The 16,600-nt window shown below is 35.3% G+C and overlaps 2 long non-coding RNA genes across 4 annotated transcripts in view; one reads left to right on the top strand and one right to left on the bottom strand.

Annotated features, from left to right (window-relative positions):
- The window catches only part of LOC143250883 (uncharacterized), a 38,249-nt gene extending 21,891 nt beyond the window's left edge, over positions 1 to 16,358 (top strand). Inside the window, exons 1-3 of one of the 2 annotated variants that reach the window (XR_013028419.1) lie at positions 8,315 to 8,495; positions 13,811 to 14,136; positions 15,610 to 16,358. This is a non-coding gene — a long non-coding RNA (uncharacterized LOC143250883). Of the gene's footprint in view, positions 1 to 8,314; positions 8,496 to 13,810; positions 14,137 to 15,609 lie in introns of those variants that run through there. The other variant, XR_013028418.1, reaches the window with a different exon arrangement.
- LOC143250884 (uncharacterized) lies at positions 6,253 to 8,296 on the bottom strand. 2 transcript variants are annotated; one of them, XR_013028421.1, is made up of 3 exons: positions 7,725 to 8,296; positions 7,455 to 7,532; positions 6,253 to 6,782 (listed from the first exon to the last, which is right to left on the bottom strand). It is a non-coding gene; the product is annotated as an uncharacterized LOC143250884 (long non-coding RNA). The 2 variants fall into 2 exon arrangements; XR_013028420.1 differs by having other exon boundaries at positions 7,856 to 8,291.
- Positions 16,359 to 16,600: the final 242 nt, after the last annotated feature.

Here is a 16,600-nt window from a genome sequence, read left to right as displayed (position 1 = left end):
TATACCAACTGCATGATCATACACGTGTCCGAACACTTCATCTAAGTTTCAAGTTTATCCAGTGTATTTGGCTTTGCTTCATCGACCTGATTAACATAGATCTCTCAGTATAACAAAGGATATTTCAATGAGTTAAGCAACATATTATGGCTGCTATCAATATATTTACGCAGACAATTTATGTCATCATTAAAATATTATTTACTCTGTAAATAATGCCATAAAGTAGTTTTTGTCCAGACCGTAAGCGATAAATTCAAGAGCCTTGACATGTAGAAATGGCTGTAATTGTCACGCCTACTGCCCACGGATTGTACACATATCAATAAGTGGCTTTTTCTTTGTTCCAATTAGATGCTCTGCGTATGTAATATGTTCTAAAAATGCAGCTCTCTTTGTTGATTACGTAAAGATTGATTTACGTTTGTCTACTGTATTTCTCATATTTGGCATACTGCGTAATGATGCCTTGACGAGATTAAGCTTATGGCTGAAGCAGTAAACATAAGTTACTAATTCACATTCTCTGCTTACATACGCTCGAACACCAACAGCTGCACTTGACATGTTTGAAGCACCATCATAACTTTAACCAACAGTGCATAATTATTCACACACATCAAATACACTCTCGAGTGCGTCTACTGAGTTCACAGAATTGAAAAAATCCTCTCGAATGTTTTCTTTCTCACAAACAAAGCGGATGCACAGGGGTATTAGCTTTTTTGTTGTTTTTTTGAATAATAAAACTTCATCTACGAGGATGGTGAAAAACCGTCTTTCTTTGACTTCGGTTATAACCATTATAATGTGCATTATAGAGTCTGCAAGCACTCTCTTTGTAGAGATGGCACGGAAACCTGCACTAAAGCAATACAAAAGTCAGGCAATTAATAGCTAGATATTATGAGCTTCCTGGTATAGTGACTATATCTCCGGCGTATGTGCCACTTTTCAGCGATACAAAGCCTCTAAAATTTTAAAACTAGCAAATAGCCAAATCCAAGATTTTTTATTTTCGATATCATCATCTTCTTCAATAGGCCTAGTACCTACCTAGTGGGAGTTTATTTTCCATGTAAAGTCAAGACACCTAGTCTGCTATATGTTTACCAACTGATCAATTACTATGTCCACTTTCATTCCTGTCTTGTTTTCGAGTTCAGTAACCAGCTCTACACGCTTCTTTTTATCTAGTTATAGTTTTATCCTTGTACTAATAATGTCAATCATTTTATTTCGTGTTGATGGTGATAGGTGTGTCTCATTCTTCAGTTTGAGCTTTTCTAGATGAGAGCAAACAATAGAATCATGCTGCGCAATAAACTTCATCAGTGCCAAGAAGTCACTAGAGTTGACCTTTGCTGTGAGCTGCTCTTTTTTGCCTTTAAGTGCTATACATTGTCGACCACAATACAGCACTGCTTCTGCAGTGTACTTTAAATTTTTTTTTTATGTTGTCTTACTCCTTGTTGAATATTACAGTAATATATTGCCCAGGGTTTCTATCGAACAAATAAAAGCTATAGCAGTTTTCTTTGCCAGTTTGTGATGTTTCTTAATGACATGTTGGCTATATTTGTCTGATTTATTTTTACCATTCAGTAAAATGCCTACTAAGAAGGACTTCACACTTTTTTCGTTCGTGCTGAGAAAGAAAGCGCAGAAAATGCAGTATACGCCATCAGCGTCATGGAAGTACACCATCCATAGTAAAGGTGTTAATAATTCACACTTAAAACTTCTGTATCATTCCGACAGTTTTTCTACTAACCCTACTGTTTGCTTTCCCTCACCTCAACCCTACTGTTTGCTTTCCATCACCTCAACCCCACTGTTTGCTTTCCCTCACCTCAACCATATTGTTTGCTTTCCCTCACCCCAACCTACACAACTGACATAAAAGTCTGTGATTAAAACATTTGGTGAAGTTGAACATGAAAAGGTCATATAACACGTTTTGATTTGGTCATGATGAACAAATAAAACTCACGTTTACTGAAGTTTTTCATAAAAGGGTAATATAATGCTTTTTTGACTTGGTTGGTTGGTTGGTTTGGCGTTTTATAGCGCAAAGCAACTAGGCTATCTGTGCCTTTTGACTTGGTCATGGTGAAAAAGCTAAACTCACATTTCCTGAGTTTAGCAAGTGTAGATCTTTATGTTACGATTTTCTTTTATATAAAATATTTTGAAAATCATAAATACGGATGTACTGAACTAATTTTCAGATAAATACGGATGTACTGAACTAATTTTCAGATAAATATGGATGTACTGAACTAATTTTTGGATAAATATGGATGTACTGAACTAATATTTGGATAAATCGACAATTGACTTTGTTGCAGAGAGAGCAAACACTTCTAGTTTGAGATGTTAAGTTGCTCCAATACCATAACAGAGTAATTCAGTCATATTTTACAAATGTTACGAGTTTCCTTATTGTTTTTCGGACTCAAGTAACGAAACTAACTCTAATCTACATAATAGTGAGAACAATGCTTAACTTATTGTGAACATAACGTACTGAGTTACTTTTCTTTGAACAATTCAAGTTTTCTGTAAACCTCACGATGGCCCGTGTGTCTAGCCTAATGAATAATAAGCCAGACAGTGAATCCAAGGGCTTAAATTTCACATCGCGTTACCAAAAATCGCGCTTATCGCTTTGATGCCGTGAGTGTGTTATAAGAGTGACGGTCAAATCCTACTCTTCGGTTAGAATAGTTCAAGAGTTTCTGGTTGGTGCTTTTTACCAGCTGTCTCTCCTCTAGTCTGTCAGTTCGAAATTTGGAACGGCAACGAGAGATAGCCCTGCTGTAACAAACAAACAAGCACACCTCACAAGACTCGTTAAATTTAGACTGGCATGTAGCAACGCACTGAGATTAATTACTTATAATAAGATTCATATTGCTAATGAGAAATGTTATTAATTCATTTCAAACATTTTCTTACGAACTATGTAAAAAAAAAAAAAAAGAACGCCTCTTCGTTTATAATTTAAACTCGAACCAGCCATAGACGTCATAAGCTTAAGAATACTTTTTCAGTTTCAAAGTTACATTGCTCAATCTGCTGTGTCCACCATAGGAAGTCGAACTCCAAATTTTAGCGTAATAAGTCAGTAAAACAAAATAATTAACATGTTAAACAGTTGGTGGTTATTAAGCACAAAGCTACATAAAGAGCTATATGTGCACTGCCCACCACGAATATCTAAACCCTGTTTCTACCGATATAAGTCCACCGGAGAGTGGTACCTACATTTCACGTAAAGAAATTCCAAATATCAGTACGTTACTAGTTTATTGCCATGTCAATAAATGCAATTTAAAGGGTTTAAGAAACTTAAAAGACGATTTTTATTATATCAGAACATGCGAGTTATATTTAACTAAACACAATAGGTTAGGATCTAAGCGTAGACTAACGATGGAAGACTATTAAAAACAACTTTTGAAAAACGTGGTATTCCAGCAAAAACAAGAATGATAAACTAAATGCATAGTTCAAAACACTGGGTATGATAAAAGGTAATCTTTCTGAGTATCTGAACAATAAAGTATGGACGAATTATCGTCAACGTTGTGCATCTATTGACGTAAAACCTTTACAGATCTTTCCAGTATCATTTTTTACACGTACTTTTGTGTCGTACCCGATCTAAAGGGTGGCCTGTAAGTCCTTACCCATCCATATATCTTATATATCCAGTGTATCTGTGTGCTGTCCCTCATTCTCGCTGCATAATATTATGCGACTCCATGTTCTGTGATACATTTTCAAGTGTAAATGGGCTTACATCGGCCATATTTCTCTGAAAAAAAAGAATTTGTTTGTTTTGGAATTTCGCACAAAGCTACACGAGAGCTATCTGCGCTAGCCGTCCCTAATTTCACAGTTAAGATTAGAGGGAAGGCAGCTAGTCATCACCACTCACCGCCAACTCTTGGGCTACTCTTTTACCAATGAATAGTGGATTGATCGTCACATTATAATGCCCCCATGGCTGAAGGGTCGAGCATGTTTGGTGTGACGGAGATTCGAACTCATGAGCCTCAGATTACGAGTTGAGCGCCTTAACCACCTGGCCATTTCGGGCCAAAATAGGTCGATTACCATGTTTAAAACATCTTCACAAAACAGTGATACTACGTAGTTTTGAGGGTGGCAATCATGAGTTTAACGATACTTCCGTTATTTTATTTTCGCCTAACATCTCTATAAGATTCTAACTAACTAACAAGTTTCTATATTTTTTCTCGGCTGATAATTGGTTTTAACTGGCCATCGTTTGACTATCGTATATATTTAATTGAAATTGAACAGGGTAGCGGTTGTTTGTATAATTTTGGTGAAAATATTGAATGAAATGGAAACTTCCTATTGTACAAGTGTGAAGTGCATATCGTTTTATCGTGTTTCAAGGACTACTGATTGTTCAAGCTAGTGGTTATTTCCTGTTTTCAGCGTAGAAGCAGACAGGAAGGGAGAAGTTTCTTAGAACATGAACTGACCTTGCCCTTGAGTGGTCAGATGTGTGTAGCAATAAGAATGCTAAAATAAAATGAGGCAAAAGCTAGTCAAATGTGACGAAAACAAATTTCCTACCGTAGAAACAACAGAGAAAAACAAAACAAAAAGACAATGAAACTTAGCGACGCCATATGAAAATTAAAATTCAGAGAAAATAAATAATTTAAAAAAAAATGGCAAAAAAAACAGAGGATTTATCTTGAAAACTAGAAATTACAATAAAATGAAATATACTTAAGAAAATAAAGAAATACATTAAAGTAGAACACAAATCCGTAAAATAAATAGATAAATCATAGTAGTGGTCAGAAATTACTTGGTACAAATGTGTTATGCTATTATATACTAAAACAACATAGATTACTGTAAGAGGACCTAAAATATTTGCTTTACATTGTATGATGTCTTTTAGATAATAATAAATTTGTGTTACAATAGATAATTTTTGTGGTATTAATACCTCCTCCACTTGTGATATGTAAATGATTCTTGTAAAATTTATAAAAGTCCTTCACATTAGAACAGTTGTTGTTCTTCATTTGGATAATATGAATTGCGTCTCAATCACTAGATGTATGTTTATCGCATCACAGTTGGTCTAGTGAACCCTATTATTAGGCAAAATGGCCTCATTAGTATAGGATATGTTTTTGCGTGGCTGGCATATTGTCATATGTTCTTCTTTACTCTCACTCGTACGTTCTCATAATTACTTCACAACTCTTTGGATCTCTGTAAGCTAATTCTTCGAGTGGATCAAGAGTTTAAGGGTTAGTTTTTACAGTGACGCGAAATTGGCCTTTTATTTAATTTAGTAGACATTTAATACTTGTTAATAGTATATCTTCATTTATTCCTTTACTCATTTCTAAGTGCCCCCCATGGTCAGGTAGTTAAGGCACTCGACACCTACTCTGAGGGTCGTGGGTTGAATCCCCGTCACACCAAACATGCCCGCCATTTCAGCCGTGGGGGCATTATGATGTGACGGTCAATCCCACTATTCGTTGGTAAAAGAGTAGCCCAAGAGTTGGCGGTAGGTGGTGATGACTAGCTGCCTTCCTTCTAATCTTACACTGCTAAATTAAGGACGGCTAGCGCAGATAGCTCTCGTGTGGCTTTGCACTAAATTTAAAAAGAAGCAAACGCTAATAATAGTTTTTTTTAAGTTTCATGTATATGGCGGCCTCTGTTGTTGAGCAAGTCTAGAATAGTATTTTTGTAAAGCAATCCTAAGAAGTTCTTTTTAAACTATGCTAACTTGCAGTCTTGGGTAGTAAGTGCAACCACAAATGTGGTTTGTATGGTCTTTAAACGGAACAGACAACTCACCGAGGTATAACTTAAGTGACAAGCATCTAATAAACAACTTTACACAAAGCTACTCGAGGGCTATCTGTGCTAGCCGTCCCTAATTTTGCAGTGTAAGACTAGAGGGAAGGCAGCTAGTCATCACCACCCACCGCCAACTCTTGGGCTACTCTCTTACCAACGAATAGTGGGATTGACCGTCACATTATAACGCCCCCACGGCTGGGAGGGCGAGCATGTTTGGCGCGACGCGGGCGCGAACCCGCGACCCTCGGATTACGACTAGTAAGCCTTACGCGCCCAGCCATGTCAGGCCTTACTCTTGATATCATCCACGAAGTCTGTTAGGTGATGTATGAATAATAAACTCTTATTAAAGACATTTAGAATTAACGTAAATCCAATTTTCTCTTTATTGTAACGCTTACAGAAGAATGAAGCTTACGGCATAGAATTTTTTTTTTTTTAAATATTGATCGACTTAGTTTGAAAAATGTCCAACCATGCAATTCGCACGTATTTCTTTAAATACAGTAATGAGTAATGTATACTTTCGAGAAAATCAATGTAAGTGAAGAAAATATTCCGTTTTCACAAGCATAATAAGGTATTATATTTTAAAAACAAACAAAGCTTTAAACATATTGGAACCCTTCGATTTTCATGTACTTCAGTTGAAGCTTTACCTTTATTTGATTAAAAATGTATCTTTTCAATGTCAAAAGAGATAATAGTACTGGATCTCTTCAATATTTATTATCTTCAATGAAGACATTTCCTCCGTAAGTGTAAAACGTTGTTCCCTCTTATTTTTAAAAAGTTAAAATGGCTAAACATATTAAAAACCTTCATTCTTCGTGACTTTCAAAATGGCCCCGCTTTTACCATCCTGTAGCAGTTTGAGAAGGGTTTTTGATACATATGCGGACCTAATAATAAAAATAATAATTAGTCCTACGTTAAATTATGACAATGGTTGAAAAGGTATATACACTTTAAATTCAAACAACCAATAAAATCTTATAGGTGCATATTTACAAAGCAAATACTTTAGCAATAATATTTCATCTTAAAATGAAATAAAAATACCCATTTGAGAAAAACTGTTGAAAATAAATCACGAAAAAAATTCACAAATTCTATAAATAATTATTTGTATTCCAGACAGTATTGAGTAAACTGCAATTGTGCTAAACTTTTGATGAACGTTAGTTTTAAGTTATTGACATTAGCTACAAATAGCTCAAAGGCATTATTACAAACTCCATTAGCTTCAAATTTTTGATAAACATGGCTATCTCCTTAGGTAATGACGACAGATGATTCTTCATCCGATGAACCAAAAGGGTGTCAACAAATGGTGGATAGATAACGCTTAAAGTCATCCCAGTGCGTTGGTAATGGGCATCGCTCTGATTATATAAGTAGTAATTTATAATTTTTAATTAATATGCTTATTTATACTATCACATAGATGACTGTTTAAAATAAAACGCATAACAAATCTTGCCTTTTAATATGTAAAAGAACGAACATTCTCACTAGCCCAAAACTACTTTGATATAAACTTACTATAATGAAAATTAAAGAAATCAACTAACCCCCTATGCTTCTTGTATAGCCCATAACGTCATATTTGCTGGCACAGTAAATAGATCCAATTGGTAAAGGTATCAATCCTGTAACCAAATATAGCATCTGATTTATCAGTAAAAGGTAAAAAAAAATCAAAACAAAATACACTCTCATGAATATTATATATATATATATATGGACATATTATTTTTTTGCTTTGGAGACAGAATAAACTACAAGCACACACAAGGAGGATATCAGTCATTAGTAGTGAAGAATTATTTAATTTTGTTTACCTCATCAGTGCCGTTTTTTTGACATATAGTTAAACCAGTACAAGAATTTACTGCTCATTGTCACCTCCGCTACAAGAAAAATGTCCCTAAACAAACTAATGAAGGTTTAATCGACTAAATAAGATATTCACCAAAAACTGAGAATCTAGTGTGTTGTTTAAAGTTAAGCACAAAGCTATACAATGGGTTATCTGTGCTCTGTCCACCATGGCTATAGAAATCCAGATTCTAGCGTTGTAAGTCCGCAGACATATCGCTTTGCCACTGAGGTAGCTGAGAATCTAACAATGCAATAGACACGATGGTAACAAATGGTAAAAGTAATAGCTACAAAGCAAACTTCCACACAGTACTTTACGGTTTGAGTCTATATTCTTCTTCTAAATACTCTTGGAAGACCTCTAGCGGGACATTAAAACGGATTCAAAAATATTTAGTAACGATTTATTACAAGAATTATGTAAAAATATCAACTTGAAGTCAAGTAGTCTACTGCAATCCAATCAAGAACATGAACAACAAATGTAAAACTCAAATAAAAGCAATGGTAAAATAAGGAAGTGATAATAAAGTTTAACATACGCGTACCTTGCAAGACTTCCGTTATTTTCGATGCGCAAACCTTGAAGTATAAACATTGTTGTGTGAAAATTTCAAAGGCTTTCTATAGGTCCAATTTAAGGATCGTAGTTAGGAGCTTCTTTTAAGCCAAGCAATATTTTTTCTTCTTAAAGCAACAACAAAAAATCTACTTTTTCACATAATTTCAAGGTGAGTGTTTCTAGTTATCCGTATGTAAACATCAAAGCAAAATACAAAATAGTATTTTCTGCAAGTTGTTTTATATACATAGACCGTTATATTTTGCGCAAAACCCTAGACTAAACATTATTTAAGATGCTTAAAAATCTGTATGTACAAGACATAAGTGTAATGGGGTTGTGGCTGACTTGCAGGTGGGCCGAGTGGGTTGTTCGGCTTAGTCGGCAAATTGTTTCGGCTACTAATACTTGCTGTTACATGAAATATTTATTTTAAGTAAGGATGCAGTGGACGAATGGAGCATGCAGGCACTAACTCGAGGGTTTATCGTTAAAACAAAGCGAAGGGACTTGAGACTATGACCTCCAATAACACTTTTTTAAGTCATCAAACACTTAATATTTGCACACATGTGTATACAGTTACGACAGAAAGTGTTCGTACCCCTATGTCGTGAGTAGTTTTTTCTCATAACTTAAAAAGTATCACAATTAGGATAATGAAAGCATAGTATATTATAAATATTATATTAATACACATCTACATACATTTTTTATGTAAAATGAACGACATCTAAACTGTTTATAAACAAATAACCAAACATAGGAGAGGCAGAAAGTGTTCGTACGTCTACTTTAATGATTAGTTGTGTAGCATTTCTGGTGAATTACTTGGCGCAATCTCTCCTCATAGCTCTCCATGATCATTTGACAGTACTCGATTGGTATTTTCTTCCATTCTTTTTTACAGAAGACCTCCAACTCTTGCAAGTTTTTCGGATGACGCTGATGAACCCTGGTCTTCAACTCATACCAAACACTTTCAATTAGATTTAGATCGGGTGACTGCGATGGCCACTCCAGAACCGCTTATCTGGTTTCTCTGCAACCAGGATTGCACAAAGTTCGATGTGTGCTTAGGGTCATTGTCGTGCTGGAAGATACAACGACGCCCAAGCCGCAAGTTCCAAGCATCATTCTTGATTTAAGTGCCTAATATATCAATGTACTCTTCTTTTTTCATGATTCTGTTGACGCGGTGAAGGCTGCCTACACCATAGCATGATCGAGCCAACTCCGTGTTTAACTGTAGAGACGGCGTTCTTCTTACGGAAAATATAGCAAACATCATTGAGGTCGAAAAGCTCGATTTTAGTCTCGTCTGACCAAAGAATAGTCTTCCAATAGGTAAAGGGTTTATGTACATGCTTTCTTGCATACCTCAATCGTGCTTCTAAATGAACAGGCTTTAAATATAGAGTTTTACGAGAACGGCCTGCTTTGAACCCAGAAGAGCGTAACATGTTCGTAACTGTAGAGGTGCTTACTTCAACTCCAGTTTCCCTTACCAGCTTCTGTATGTCATTACGTGTTAAACGAGGGTTCCTACTAACTTCTCTGAGAACTTTCCTCTTGGTTCTCTCTGGAATTTTGATGGGGCGTCCGGAACGAGGAAGGTTAGCAATTGATCCTGTAAGCTTAAACTTGACAATTATGTTTTGAACAGTAGATTTTGGCACACTAAGTTGTGTAGCAATATCGGAAAGAGACACACGAGACTTGTATTTTACAATAATTCGTTTTTTTTAATCACTGGACAGTTGTTTCCTGTTCGCCATGATGTCCAAGCAGATAATGATGGAGACGGCGCTAAATTGCGGGAAGTACATTGTTTGATGGCTGAATTCCAATCATTATGAACCCAGTGTCTAGTTCTGGAATGGTGTAATGTAGTGTATTCGCCAAACTAAACAAAATTGTTACGGGAATATCAGTTTTTTCACACTTTCTGAACTGTACGAACACTTTCTGCTCCTCCTATTTTTGGTTATTTGTTTATAAACAGTTTATTTGTCGTTTAATTTATATAGAAATTTATGTAGATGTGTGTTAATATAATATTTATAATATATTATACTTTCATTATCCTAATCGAGATTCTTTTTAAGTTATGGGGGAAAAACTACTCACGACGCAGGGGTACGAACACTTTCTGTCGTAACTGTATATCTTTATTCATGTTTTTCATAGGCAATCATTTTAACTCTATTAACATGATGACTCATGTTTAAGAAAGAATGACATTAAAATTACTTACAAAGAGCTTGGACATGAAATGGCCTGGTTTTCAATAATAGCAAGAGACATCTTTACTTGTTCCTCGATTCCTTCTTGATTTCTCTCCTTTCTTCTTCTGATGAAAATGAGATCCGAGCCTTCTACAGGGTGGCCCGTAAGACCCTACCCATCCATATGTTATTATGTTATATTCAATTACACATGTATTATAAATTTGTTTCTTTTTTTGGGAGAGCAAATTGTTTGAAACTAGCAATATTAAGCATGCACCTCGTTCAGGAAGACCAGTTAAACGTAGAGAGTCATGTGCTGGTGTGGAAGAGTCAGTAATTAACTGGATACATAAGATATATGGATGGGTAGAGACTTACGGTCCACCCTGTAGATGATAATCTTGATCATGTCGGATTGCTTGCTATATTTTTGAACAATCTGGCGTCTGTTCTAGGACCTTTTATACTAGCTGAGGGGGGAATTGTCTGTCTATTCATAGTACCATGGTGTCAGTTGACTTTCTGTTTGTGATTTTTTAAGCTCGTTAATTACTAGTTGTTCATACTGATGCATCATCAAATGGTCAAGGTTTTTTTCTTTTTTATGAACTTCTAAGTTTGTTAGTTAATCATTATCTTGAAAACAATAGCCCATACTGTAGCATCGGTCCACTATCTTGAAAACAATAGCCCATACTGTAGCGTCGGTCCACTGTCTTGAAAACAATAGCCCATACTGTAGCGTCGGTCCACTGTCTTGAAAATAATAGCCCATACTGTAGCGTCGGTCCACTGTCTTGAAAACAATAGCCCATACTGTAGCGTCGGTCCACTATCTTGAAAACAACAGCCCATACTGTAGCGTCGGTCCACTGTCTTGAAAACAATAGCCCATACTGTACCGTCTGTCCACTATCTTGAAAATAATAGCCCATACTGTAGCGTCGGTCCACTGTCTTGAAAATAATAGCCCATACTGTAGCGTCGGTCCACTGTCTTGAAAACAATAGCCCATACTGTAGCGTCGGTCCACTATCTTGAAAACAATAGCCCATACTGTAGCGTCGGTCCACTGTCTTGAAAACAATAGCCCATACTGTAGCGTCGGTCCACTGTCTTGAAAACAATAGCCCATACTGTAGCGTCGGTCCACTGTATTGAAAACAACAGCCCATACTGTAGCGTCGGTCCACTATCTTGAAAACAACAGCCCATACTGTAGCGTCGGTCCACTATCTTGAAAACAATAATCCATACTGTAGTGTCGGTCCACTGTCCAAGGTTCTTCTTGGTTTCAACGTCCAAGTATACAAAACCCTTTTTAACCTCGATAGCGTCAATTTACTTCAACTTAAACATACAACGGGCAGTTTCTCGTCTTTAGTTTATAACTTGAATAACTCCTTTTAACGTTGATAGTGTCTATCTGTTTCAATTTAAACAATTAGCGGATATTCTTTAGGGGCTTTCTCTTAATCTCTGTTTTAAATAACTCTGTTGTCCTTGATAGCGTCAGTTCTTATTAAACTAGATATTATTTGATCATACATAGATATTATTTGATCATACATAGATATCATTTGATCATTCATAGATATTATTTGGTCATACATAGATATTATTTGATCATACACAGTTATCATCTGATCATACATAGATATCATTTGATCATACATAGATATTATTTGATGATACATAGATATGATTTGATCATGCATAGATATCATTTGATCATACAGCAACAACTGTCTTGTTATGTTCTTGGCGTTGTCATTGTTCAATAAACATCATTTCTTTATGCACATATATTCTTATACTTCCTGTTTATTAAAATAATTATTACAGACATTCAGATATCTAGCGATGCCTCATAAGCACTGAAACAATAAGAGTAAATTGTTATGTAAAAACTTCGTTATATTTGTTTCACTGTATTTTGTTCCAAATGAACCGACTGTAAATCATGTTTACAAAAGTTATTAACGCACAAAACATCTGTTAACGTTAACAACATGACTAAATTTGAGAAAGAAAAAAGGGGCAACCGCCTAAATTAAACAAAATTAATATACACTGCTTATTAAACTGTAGATAACAATTAACAGTAAATATATAAAGGTTCCTAAAGGCGTTCGACTCGTAACCTAAAGGAATCGAATTCGAATCTCCATCGCACCAAGCATGCTCGCCCGTTCAGCCATGGGGGCATTATAATGTGACGATCAATCCTATTATTCGTTGGTAAAAGAGTAGCCCAAGAGTTGGCGGTGGGTGATGATGACTAGCTGTCTTCCCTTTAGTCTTACATCGCTAAATTAGGGACGCTCGCAGATAGTTCTCGTGTAGGGTTGTGCGAAATTCAAAGCAAACAAACTGCCAACGCTAAAGTAGGGGATTTCATATCACGCTGTGACCAAAATGTCTTACCAGAGTTTTACGCTAACTAAACAATAAAGAATGAACAAGTTATTTTACATTATCAGAATATCAGGTTTCTATGTGAATTTGATTATGTTTGGAAATTTTGTATATGTAGCATATATAGAAATTGGAAATGAATTTAAGGTCATGTTAGGAATTTCTATTATAAATTGATCTCTAGATTAGCGTTTCTAAAAGAACGGGTTTGCAGAACTAGTACAAGGGTCAAGAATATATTTCAAAAATAGATAATAAATAGTTTATTTATTTAGTATGTCATATGTTGTTTTCCATTTACTGGTTTGTGACTTACCGTCAATGCTCGTAAAACTTTAAAGATACAAGTTTTGTAAGCTCTTTATACTGTTTGACACGTGTGTGTGTGTTTCCGTGTTTCTCTTATGGCAAGGCCATACTGAGCTATCTGCTGAATCCACAGAGGGGAATCGAGCACCTGATGTTAGCGTTGATAATCCATAGAGTTACCGCTATACCAGAGGAGGAACTGTGTGTTTTTCCCATGGGAAGGCCACATCGGACCATCTACTGAGTCCACCGAGGGGAATCGAACCCCTGATTTTAGCGATGTAAATCCATAGACTTACCGCTGTACCGGCAGGGGACCTGTTTGAAACGGTACCATCTGCTCAAAATGTTTTAAACGAAAGGATCGAAATTACCTCTGATAATATAATAATCACATGTTCCATTTTCTCATTTTGGGTCATGTCACATATAATATGCAACTTAGACTCATATATGACAAAAATACTAAAATTACTACAGATAAACATTTATATTATTTGATCCTAATTTTTTCTCTTTTGTGCAGTGACGTACTAAAGGGGTACGAGGGTGACGATCCGCCCCAGATACATCCAAGAGGAAGGTGCCACCAGGAGAGTTGAAATGTCAGTATACGTATCTCAGAACGGCTGGTGTGGTTATTGACACTTTTATTGACAGGAAGAGAATAACGTTTCGACCTTCCTAGGTCACCTGCAAGTTAATCTAAAAGTCGAAACATTGTTCTCTGCTTATCAATAAAAATGTTAATACCAATACCAGCCGTTCTGAGGTATTTTTATTTCAAGTGGGTTTTTCATCATGAAGAAATTCCAGTACAAGTTTTGAAACCAAATGAAATTATTCGCCAAAGTAAGAAAAAAGTTTAAACTATTACAACAGCTGAATGGTAATTTCCATTATATTTTTATTGACAATACAAAATTCACTATCGCAAAATTGAATATTTAATAAAAATTACGTCATAAGGCGAACATGTGTTGATGTTTTCGTCATTAGTTTGTTGAGCATAGCCAGATAGTTGCAACTGACATTCCAAGTATTGTTAACTTGACACTGACTTCACATACACGAGGTATATTTCATTAAATAATCATGGTAAAACATAAAGTGCTGGTGTTTATAACAATATCATGGTAATTATACCAATGTACAGTAATTTTTGACAATGTGTTATAATAGTGATGTCAATGTGTTATAATAGTGGTTTATAAATGCATCGTCGTGATGTCACAGAAACTCATGTTTATCAATAGTGGTCCTTGTGACTGCCTATGATCAGTAAAATGACACAGGAAGTCTAAGTACTCATTAAACTTCAAACTTGACTTTTTTTCCTGCAACCATGACTACTGATGTAACGAGATGATGTGTATGACTAAGGGAGTTTTTTTGTTATTACTGTGTGATAATCTTATAGTGGTGGTGATGATTGCATAATGTATACAACTACATGGTGATGTTAACACAGAGAGGGTGATGATGTGACTGTATGGAGATGTGTTAATGTTGACACAGAGAGGGTGATGATGTAACTGTATGGAGATGTGTTAATGTTAACACAGAGAGGGTGATGATGTGACTGTATGGAGATGTGTTAATGTTAACACAGAGAGGGTGATGATGTGACTGTATGGAGATGTGTTAATGTTAACACAGAGAGGGTGATGATGTGACTGTATGGAGATGTGTTAATGTTAACACAGAGAGGGTGATGATGTGACTGTATGGAGATGTGTTAATGTTAACACAGAGAGGGTGATGATGTGACTGTATGGAGATGTGTTAATGTTAACACAGAGAGGGTGATGATGTGACTGTATGGAGATGTGTTAATGTTAACACAGAGAGGGTGGTGATGTGACTGTATGGAGATGTGTTAATGTTAACACAGAGAGGGTGATGATGTGACTGTATGGAGATGTGTTAATGTTAACACGCTTAATATAGTAAACACCGTTTCAGATTTAGATCAACAACTACAGTACTATTCTATATTGAATTAGTACTAATGCTTATTGGCTTAATCAACCAGTCTTAGTGCCCGTAATTTTACATTGTCCAGTATAGAATCACTGTATATTTGATATGTTGTTAATGACAACTGCTTGATAAATAATGATATCAATTATAATAGCTAGCGTTATACCACACTATACTGAATTAGTGTTAATGCAATGTCATTGATAATTAATTGTCTTGAAAGGCTTTGTTTATGTCTTGTGCAAGTCATTCTCTGACTTGTTGGAGTACACGTATTTGGAACCATTATTCATGTGTGACTTTTTTTTTTTAACTTTGAGAGAGTCTATTCCTTCTTTTCAGTCTCATCTCATCAATGGGAAATGCTGATGGAGAATATATGCATGATAGTCAAAAGACTTTTTTAGACAAGATAGAGTGCTCATTATGATGCTGTGAACCCAGTGAAGGCAAATTTTGAAAGGCTTACCTCACCTCTTGAAGTACTGTGCAATCCCAAAGAAAATGTGGAACAAGAGGATCAGCTCATACATTTCTATCTGCTGTATATGATTTATCTTTTTTTGAGTTACCTCTCTTTCTGGTGTGAAGTCCTGGAAGAACATTTGGAAGCAACCTTAAAAAGTGCATTGTGAAGCTTCATGCTTTAAAACTGTTTCTTGAAGATCAGCACAATGAAATTGTAGAAGAAGCCACTCATTTTGCAAGTCAATAAAAAATAAACAGATATAATTTGATTATATCTATAGTCTGTAAGATGTATGTCTCACTGTTTCTCAGATAAAATACTAAGATGTTTAAAGAATGGATGTAACTAAGTACGATCATGTGATGCACTCTTTCTTTTTATTTAATCAGTTTTCACGAAAACATTTTATCAGAGTAAAGTCAGGTTAACCTAATTCCAATAATTAATTTTTAATAAATATTTTATTGAAACAGTGCTGTTTATTTGATACCCAACTTTTCCAATAACAGTTGTGGATTCATTACTGAGGAATTTTTAATTGTCTATTTGTTTCTTATTAGGTTTTAGTTTTTATTAACTGCTCTCATTTTATACTAATGCTTTCTTTATTATTTAACCGGATTTATTTTGTGAGTCACTTTTTGTACGTTTTTTCTACCTCTTTCTTTTACTAAGTTTTTGTATCTCACTGACTATTTCTATGTCTTTGTTACGATAATTATATTTTTATTCATTTTTATACAATGTTACCTTTTTTTTCTAAAGTTTTGGAATTCAATCCTATGTACTCTTTCTTTTGAGTAAAAGTGTAAAGTAAAAGTTTATTAAAATATGTAATCCATGAAACATAAAAGGACAAAATGA

The sequence above is a fragment of the Tachypleus tridentatus genome, chromosome 5 (assembly GCF_004210375.1).
Source record: "Tachypleus tridentatus isolate NWPU-2018 chromosome 5, ASM421037v1, whole genome shotgun sequence".
Taxonomy (NCBI): Eukaryota; Metazoa; Arthropoda; class Merostomata; order Xiphosura; family Limulidae; genus Tachypleus; species Tachypleus tridentatus.
Note: the sequence above shows the minus strand (reverse complement) of the source record. Positions and strands in the feature narration are given on the sequence as shown.